Below are 8,996 nucleotides of genomic sequence, written 5' to 3' on the forward strand. Positions count from 1 at the left end.
GCATATATTGATATGGAAATAATTAACCACTGTTGGTCGCAACGAAAAACCATACGAATAAATTTGTGCACAGTACACTGATGTCGCATTCGGCTGAGAGTGAGTGCCGCAGTTGCGCTTGTTACCGAATGATAAATTTCTTTGAGAGTGTCAGGTGTCTAATGTCAGCGTTAAGGTTAGTTGGAGTGGCAATATCTGGATAGAGCGGCTGGCTGAGTGACATTGAACAGGAGCAAAATACGAGCGAGGGAAGCGTTTTTAATAGTGGGTTTGTTCCAGAGCAGGGTCGTCAAACCTTTTGAGTGGAAGGGCCGAGTTTCATAAAGCCTACACGGCGGGGGCCACACGGCAAATAGCGGGGCTTTGCAAGCAAAGATAAAAATTCGGCGAAATGATAATACGTACAAAACTGGAATAAAAATTATGTTTACTCTGAGCACGCATGTTACAAGGCTGCAATTTGCAAACAAAGGTTAAAGCAAAAATAACAAATACTTCAATGCGACTTTCATTCACCGTCGCTCTCACTCGCGTACGACGAGGACAGTCGCCCATTGAGTCGGGTTTGTGTGGGGGTGGGAGAGGGGTGTTGGAGGGCGGGGAGGAGTAACCCTGACATCAACTTGGCGATTTTGGGATGAAAGTCCTTCCTGGCTAGTATTTTCACAATGTTTTTCTTCCCCCTTATCTGGACCCTGCAAAGAAAGTGAAGACGTTTATCGGGCTACGCGTGAAGATGGGGACGATCCCAACTGGAAGCAATCGTTCTTTGTTCCTGTCTAAACCCATTTGAAATCAAAACTGCCATGTTGGCTTTCAAGCAGGAACTGACAAGGGCAAGTGGGTGGGTGTTCTGACGTCGAGAGGGAGGCCGCATAATACTGCCGCCTGGGCCGCATGCGGCCGCAGGTTGCTGATCCCTGCTCCAGAAGAATCCGGGGTAAAACATCTGCAAGAAACGTCCATCCGTTGTAAAGTATGCGTATAAAAAAATAAAAGATAACAATAGGCAGAACCAGAAGGTCGAAGACTGCTCTACGTGAGCTCTAATTGACACATTTGACGTGATTTAACAAGAATGGTTACCTGGGACGCCATTATTGTAGTGTGATGTGCCTAATACCGTGGCACTACATTCGACGCTGCTGCTGTTAACAGGTTTAGAACAGCTAATGAAATATTGAGCTCACTTACCATTGGCAATGTAGCTATGGCGAAGCACTTTACACTGCTTGCAGTCTACAAATGCAACTGTCAGGTTGAACGCATCATTCGGATCTGAAACGTGGATGGTGTTTTGAAAGTTCGCAAATATTAGTACCTTCTTGTTCGCTCCATGCCTAGGTCAATCATAATCTAAAGCGATGATGCAAAACTTCACTGTCCTTACAGATTCTTCGAAATTCGTGCGAGCGCCAGGACTTCATATAGCAACGAGTATGCTTTGCTTCTTCTATGTGGAGTTGATGAAGGACTAGGAGAAGTCGCCTCAGACAGTCTCGCCGACGTGTTATGTGGGTTAGCTGTTGACGACGTGACGCAGCAGCTAACCCACATGAAACGTCGGCCAACCTATCTCAGGCACCTTCTCCTGATCATTTAATCGATGTGCACTTGTGTTTCCATCTGCCGGCTCCCGCTTTGACATTGAATTTGTTTTTCTATGAATTTTACAATTCTAATGCCGAAGTTTACCAATACCGAGGACAACCGCAAAGCATGTATTTTTTTTTAGAATCGACAAAGCTTCGATATATTGTTGTGTTTTAGGTGTGAAAACCAAAAGACTTGCGAAGAGTACGCCGGGGAGCTAACTCTGGTGTAGTATAAACCTCGTGAATGCGGCAAACATCGCACATTTAGCCGGAGTGTTCGAAAGGTAAGCCTATCGGATCGATTTATGAAGGAGACGAGACGGAAATAACTTATGGCAGTTTTCGTCAGCTTTGAAAGAGCGTCTGTCAAGGTGAGTACAGAAGTTCCCCATGGGTAGACACTTTCCGTGTCTACAGAGTTATCTTCTACTTTGACGAGCCCACTGCTGGCGCAAGGACGGACGCACAGGGCGGATTTAAAGAAACGCGAACAGAGCGAGTGGTTGTTTTCATCGCTCTCTGACCTTTGCGACAATAAACAGATGCTAGAGTGGTTATGATGATATTATGAATGACTCTATTGGCTTGTTATTACCATCCAGGCTGCAACCGCTTGAAATCAAATGGAAAAACAGCAGAGACTGTAGAATACGTATTGTTCGCGTTTCCTTGAATCGCCGTAGTATTTACCACACACAAGTTTACGCTGGGTGCGCACAACGCCAAGACTGACATCCTTACAGGGTGTAGCCAAGGGGGGGGGGGGGGGGCACACTGGGCCCGTGCCCCCTTGGCTTTTTTTTGTCATGGCACATAGAGCACGAAATATCACTCGACCACATCTGCCTTTCCGGCCCCCACTTCAGATGAAGGTGGTGCCCCCCGCCCGAAAAAAATTTCAGCCTAGGCCCCTGCATCGTTAGCGCGCTTTTAAACTTCCGCCGGTGCCACCTTATCAAAAATTCCCACCAAATGGCACAGAATATCAGATGTGACATGGAGAGCCGGCGCAGTGCGTGAATACATCGCCCTGTGCCGAATGGTCGCGGTACTGCGGAAATATATCAAGGTTTTTTTGATGGAGACGAATTGCGGATCAAACGACGAAAATGCAAGCAAGTGCCCGACAGTGCATCTAGTTTGTCGTATGTCTTCGGCGCGGAAAACACAGCGATGGCACGAAGTTTCGGTGAATTCGGGAGGACGGCAAAAGACGACGGAATCACATTAAGGAGGCATAACGCAGCGCTAAAACACAATCACTGAGAAGAGAAAGACAAGATGACGGGACAGCACCTGTCCCGTCGTCTTGTGTTCCTCTTCTTAGTGATTCAAAAAACGGCAGGAAGTGGAAGATGGAAGCTTGCGATGAAAAACCCGTGCAAAAATCCGGCCTCCAGCACCCACCCCTGTTTACGAATTTTTCATCTTCTTAGTGACTGTGTTTTAGCGCTGCATTATGTGCCTAGCAAGCACCAACTTGCCCAACAACACGTTCTTCTGCAGCACATTAAGGAGTTTTAGATCGCCGAAACAATATTTCGTGTATGTTTGTAGACTGCGCAAACTCAGGTACTCGACGGCAATATTTTGGTTTTGTAGGAGATGCGTCCCAATCTCGTGAAAAATTCCAATGTCATCGAGACAGTACAGGCACTAAGGCGCTTCTCATATTTTTCAGCTTCAGAGCATCTTTGTAACTATGTGTGAAAAGGGCAGGCGCGTTGCACAGCCTCAATTCGGTCCCATTGAATTCATATCAACTCTAAGGAACAAGCAAGGCTGTCCTGCTGTGGGCGGCCTCATCCATCAAGCTTTTGCACTAGACGCATTGCTCTTAATAGAAAAAGAAGTACCCGTCTCTTACTCAACATTTCGAGGCCTCCTTACTTGAAGCATGGCATAAACGCCCCAGCACGTGATCTTGGCCCGATAGCTGTGGTCGACTTAGGAACCTATTGAGGCGCTTTCGTACTTCAACAGAACAACCGGGGAGAGTCTTGAATAAGACGCCCCGCTTGAAAGTCATTAACGTTATTAAGACGAAAGCCTTGATGCCTCATCAAACGCGAAAGTTGACCGGCGTCCCGCGTCGGCGTCCCCCTTCGGCGGGGTCAACACTGAGTCAAAAGATCATCATCTCGCGATGACGTCACTGTATGACGTCATCTTCACGTCACAAATCACCAAATATGTGACGTCACTATGACGTCACCATGAAACTACAGTGAAGCCATGTGACGTCTCATGAGGACATCATAATTTGAAATCGTAGCTTGGTCAATGCTTGGCAGATCACGAGGCACTGCTAAACCAGGTAAGGCGTCTCTGGCTCTGAAGGCAGTGGCAAACCACGATAGGTACAGAAATCTTTCGGAGGGTGGCGGGCAGGGTCAATACATAACCTGAGAAGAAGAAAAAGAAGATGGCTTTCATCTTGCAGTTGCCTTAGGTGAATGCATAAGGGACCCTGTGAGTCTTCTGCGTTGAGGTATGCCCAGTGGCCGTACGGTCACCGACAGAAAGGACACTGGAAATATGTGTCACGTGCAGATTCATGGCTGAAACATCGCATAATGAAGGCCGTTCTTCCTTACTGTTTTTTTTTCATAAGGTTATAGACTGCGAAGCTCATACGTAGGCGTTCTTACAGGAGTTACAGCGCTGATTTGCTATCCTAATATCGGCGTCAGCGGGACAACAACGAGAAAAAGCCCACCGAAAAGCTGGTGAAGCGTCTAGAAGATGCTTGAAGAACACGTAAGGCCTTTTTGTTCAGCCCTTTAGGGTAGCCCTTTTTCTTCACGAAAATTATAGGCACTAGCTTTGCCCTCTCCTCCACTGTATTTACAATACCAACGCGAAACACTAGCACGCAGGAATGGCAATTTTAATTTACCTACAAGCTATACTTGTATGGAAAACCCTTATCGGAATTTCACGGGACAAAATTTGAAACCTACTACGCTTAGCAGTTAAGGTGGCAAGAAACTTTAAGCACAATGTGAAATTATTTTGCTTACAGCATCAAGACATGAAATAGGCTTTTTTTTCTCTTTCTCCTGCACTAGTCAATGCTTTGTACCAATTTACTTGTCATTTGTTGTGAAATGCGATATGTGCATGCACTTGCGTATATATGTAGGTATGAGCATACGAGATAGCTATATATAATAGATAGGTGTGTATATATTGTTTATTGTTATTCTGCTCTGCTAATCTGTTTATGTACTCCGATAAGCCCCGCTCAACTAGCCAATGTAGGCTACGGTGCAGAATCTTGAAATGCTTTCTTGATTGTAATAAAAATCAGATTGATTGATTGATTGATTGATTGATTGTACCAAAAAAAACATTTTATGTCAGAGTGAAATAAACGTCTACCTCATCTGCCCAACGAATTTTCGGCCTCCCCCTCGCGCACTTGCCTTGTCTTGGAATCCAGTCTGGATTCTTAGTAGCCAGCGGTTATCTTGCCTACGCGTAAGATGCTGCGCCCATGCCCATTTCTTCTTGATTTCGACCAGGATGTCTTTAACACCCGTTTGTTCCTGACCCACTCTGATCTCTTCCTGTCCCTTAAGGTTACACCTATCAATTTCCTTTCCATGGCTCGCTGCGTCGTCCTCAATTTAAGTTGAGTCCTCTTCCTGAACCTCCAGGTTACTTTCTCCGTAAGTAAGTACCGGTAAGATGCAGCTGTATATTAGTTTTCCTCTTGAGGGGCTACCATTCATGACTCGAGAATGCCTGCCAAAACGTGCTCAAACACCCAATTCCTATTCTTCTGGTTACTTCAGTCTCATGGTTCGGCTCCGCGGTCACCAACTGTCCTAAATTCTCATCATCATCATCCGGACTAGGCCCACCTGCAGGGGAAAAGCCTATCACATGATCCTCCAATCAACCCGATCCTGGCTTGCTGCGGCCACGTTATAACGCGCAAGTTCTCAATCCAGCATCGCCTATTTTACTGTAACCGGGAGTGCTTGCTTATACAGGCTATGCAATCCCGGACCGCAGAAAAAAACAAAAATCACATCGGCGTTCACCCCGATTTGCTTAAAGCGGTGTGGAGCATGATCAAATACAAGAAGTTGTATGTACAGGGTGTATATAACCAGGTGGTGTAGTGTATATTATTCCTTTAACCCTGCGTATAATCACGCATGCCGGGCCGACGTCAAGGTGCGTCAATGTGCGACTGCACGATCACCTTTGGAATGTGCAGACTGGCAGTACCTAGTATTTAAGGGTACATTTTTGAGCGGTGTGTGGTGTGTCCCCGTTTATAATAAATGTGCACTTCTTTTCAGGACGCAAATCAGCTGACGAGAGAGATTTTTCCGGTAGGGCCGAGATGGTTCGACTAGGTGGAGCGTTTAATGTAAGCATGGCCTTCTCACAGCCTCTAGCCCAAAGAACACGATTACCTGTTTTCCTGCACTATATCTCCGGGATAGTGTCTCATTTAGTTCGCGACTGTTTGTTATTTTTCGCAGTGCGCAGCAGCGCAGTTTTACTTATGTGTCCTTACTTATCAACAGTGTTTTTCAAAAGGAATTTTATTTGGACGTACAGTGCTTTTCTCTGTCCCCCTCCGCGTCGTCCCTTCGCTATTTTTCTTTTCACGCTGTCAATATCTGTGCAATGGATTACCAACTAGCACAAGCCTTCCCGTTAAAATTCACTTGGTTTCTATGAAGCGACGTGGGGCCCTCTTAAGTGGCCAGTGAAGACAGGGGAGGTAATGTACGATTTCTAGAATCCCATAACTGTGCGCGGGCGTGTGAAGACAACGACGATCGCATGTGCACCTCGTGTCACGCGGCAGCTGCTGGCAGAGGGCAGGTTGCGGCCGAGGCTTGCACTAGTAAAGACGGTCTATTTGGGTCTCGGCCCTCATCCTAAAGGGTTCAGGGCTGGCTGCAGCTGCAAAACCCTACAAACTGTAGGTATCGAGCAGCTCAACCAGATATAGCGGGGTAAACAAATGAACGAAAATGCAGTAGTTTTATGCGGTGTTGGTGACGCTGATAATAAGTTTTGTTAATAGCGGCAAAATTATTGCTACCAAGTAGCATGATAGCATGAGAAGTGTGGGCGATGACGACTGTGACATGAAGGCGACAACGCAGGGAGGCCAAAAAAATTTCGGCAAGTCAATCCAAATGCGCGAGGAAATGACCGCATCGTGAGAACATCTTTAAGTGCTTAAAGCGGAATCATGACAGCGTGCCGACAATGGTGGCACATTTCCATTCGTTTACTCGAGGAAGGCCAGACATTAAATTCGCAGTAGTATTAGCCTCCCTGTTTTTCTACTTTTCAACTCTCTACGTCCCTGCGCACTGGGGGCGCCAGTAAGAGCAGAACAACTTCTTGAGTCGGCATAGTTCGTTAACAGAAGCGAAGGGGACAAATAGACGGTCCCTGCAACCACCGGCCCTGGAGCAGCAATCCAGCGCCATAGCGACTTACTCGCACCATACATTTAAACCTCCGGGTACTCCACAGTTCTTACGTGCGCATGAGCGAAAACACGTGCGCCGCAAAGAGGAGGCTGACCGTCGTTTGCCATTTAGTTTGTGCGATACCCCTGTGAACAGGCAGATAAACTTTGGTCAACAAGTACGACAAGCTAAAGAGCCATAGAAATCAAGACACCGCAAATGCGCCGCATGTTTTCACTTCTTTAGACCATATCTGAATGCTGCTTGAGGAGGATCTACTAGTCGTCACACCCAATACAGTTTGCACGCGATTTTGTTGCCAGGTAATTATTGTTAGTGTCGTATCTATAACTTAATTTTATTGTTCTACATCTGTCCTTCGTTTTTCGCATGCTCCAAATGAGCAACCTGCGTCTTGTTTAGGGGCGAAGCTCTTTAAGGCGCACCCGTTCGTCCCTCGTAGTCGTCGTCGTCGTAGTAGTACTAGTAGTAGTAGTCGTAGTCCGTAACAAGTCTTGCGCTTTGAACCTCCAAGGTGGTGCCGGTGGGAGATTTTTCCTGTGCGTTGTTGAACTATAAAAATTCGCAGCGTGCGCGTTAACTAAAAGCCGAATTCCTTCTGTCTCTCATTCCCATTAGCAGCCATTGGCATGTTCCAGTAGGAAACGTTAGTAGAAGTAGAAGTGTAAGTGTTAGCTAAAAGCCGACTTCTTCTTTCTCTCATTCCCATTAGCACCCATTGTTTACTTCAAGGTAGTGCCTGGTGAGATATCTCCTGTGCGTGATTAAACAATAAAAATTTTGTTCAAAACGCCGTTGATCGATGAAATAAACCAACGAATAACGCCAGATGTTTTGTTAAAGCAGAACGAAAGAACGCCATATGTTTCTAAAGCAAGACGAAGAGACGCCAGCTGCTTAACGAAAGACGCCAGATTTTCCTAAGCAATGGTTATCTAAACAATGAAAATTCACAGCGTACATGTAAATTAAAGTGAGCTGCAAGTCGGCCATACTCATCGAACCTTTAGTATAAACGCGCCCAATCTCACGTCGGTGATGATGTACTGGGCAGAATTCACGGAAGATTCACGGTTTACCGATGAACCTCCGCAGCTTCGCCCACTCATCATCATTCACTCCGTGGGATATGCTGTGATTTTTTTTTTCTTCTGCATGCCGAATTTATCGTGCCTTGGTCCTTGCCTTTCTGGTTGGTACTCACGGCAGAATTCGTTGCTACTATACTTTATATTGAAGGAACTGCATCTCTTCAGTGACAGAATGGGGTGACTATTATCCAGTTGCTGATTTTGCCCTACGAGTTCTACTCGTGTCAATACTGACACTATGCATAATAAGTGATGTCAGTTGACAACACAGTTGCTACAATGGCTACGTGAAGTACATTTTACACAACATTCACAACGCTCCGTGTGCGTCCCTGTCCTACCTTCCTTCCTTTGCTGTGTTACCTATCTTTCAGCTAGCCGAGGAAGCCGCGAAGGGCCAGCAGCCCTTGGCGACGAAGCCTAGGCGGGGTTCAGGCCCCATCCCCCCAATTCGTAAGGCACTTAATAGAGTTCTTTGATCTGATCTGAGTGCGTACGTGCTTGAGCTGCATATTGTGTAAAATGTACGCAAACCAACTCGCCCACATCGTAGTTCTAAGTGAATGACTTACTGTCTTCAGGCGTGACGTTTAGGACATTTGAGGAATCATAACCAGGTGATGACATAAGTCCGGAAAGTCGTTTCACTGCAATGAGAAATACACGCTATAAAAATGCACATAGCATGACAGTGTTAAATCACTTGTTTGATACGATTATTAACTGCAGGGGAGGGCAAGTCTACGCGTCTCAAGTAAGCGGCCGACGGCCACTTCATAGTGTATAGAAACCCACAAAATATGTCTAACAGGCCCGACATTGCAGGAAGCTTATAT

The 8,996-nt window shown here is 46.2% G+C and overlaps 1 long non-coding RNA gene across 1 annotated transcript in view; it reads right to left on the minus strand.

Moving 5' to 3' along the window:
- LOC119389101 (uncharacterized) overlaps positions 1-8,789 on the minus strand; it is a 289,213-nt gene extending 280,424 nt beyond the window's left edge. Inside the window, exons 1-2 of the long non-coding RNA XR_007415896.1 lie at positions 8,733-8,789; positions 1,195-1,278 (exon numbers count right to left, since the gene is read on the minus strand). This is a non-coding gene — a long non-coding RNA (uncharacterized LOC119389101). The remainder of the gene's footprint in view (positions 1-1,194; positions 1,279-8,732) is intronic.
- Between the last annotated feature and the right edge of the window lie 207 nt (positions 8,790-8,996).

Source organism: Rhipicephalus sanguineus, chromosome 4, assembly GCF_013339695.2.
Source record: "Rhipicephalus sanguineus isolate Rsan-2018 chromosome 4, BIME_Rsan_1.4, whole genome shotgun sequence".
Classification (NCBI taxonomy): domain Eukaryota; kingdom Metazoa; phylum Arthropoda; class Arachnida; order Ixodida; family Ixodidae; genus Rhipicephalus; species Rhipicephalus sanguineus.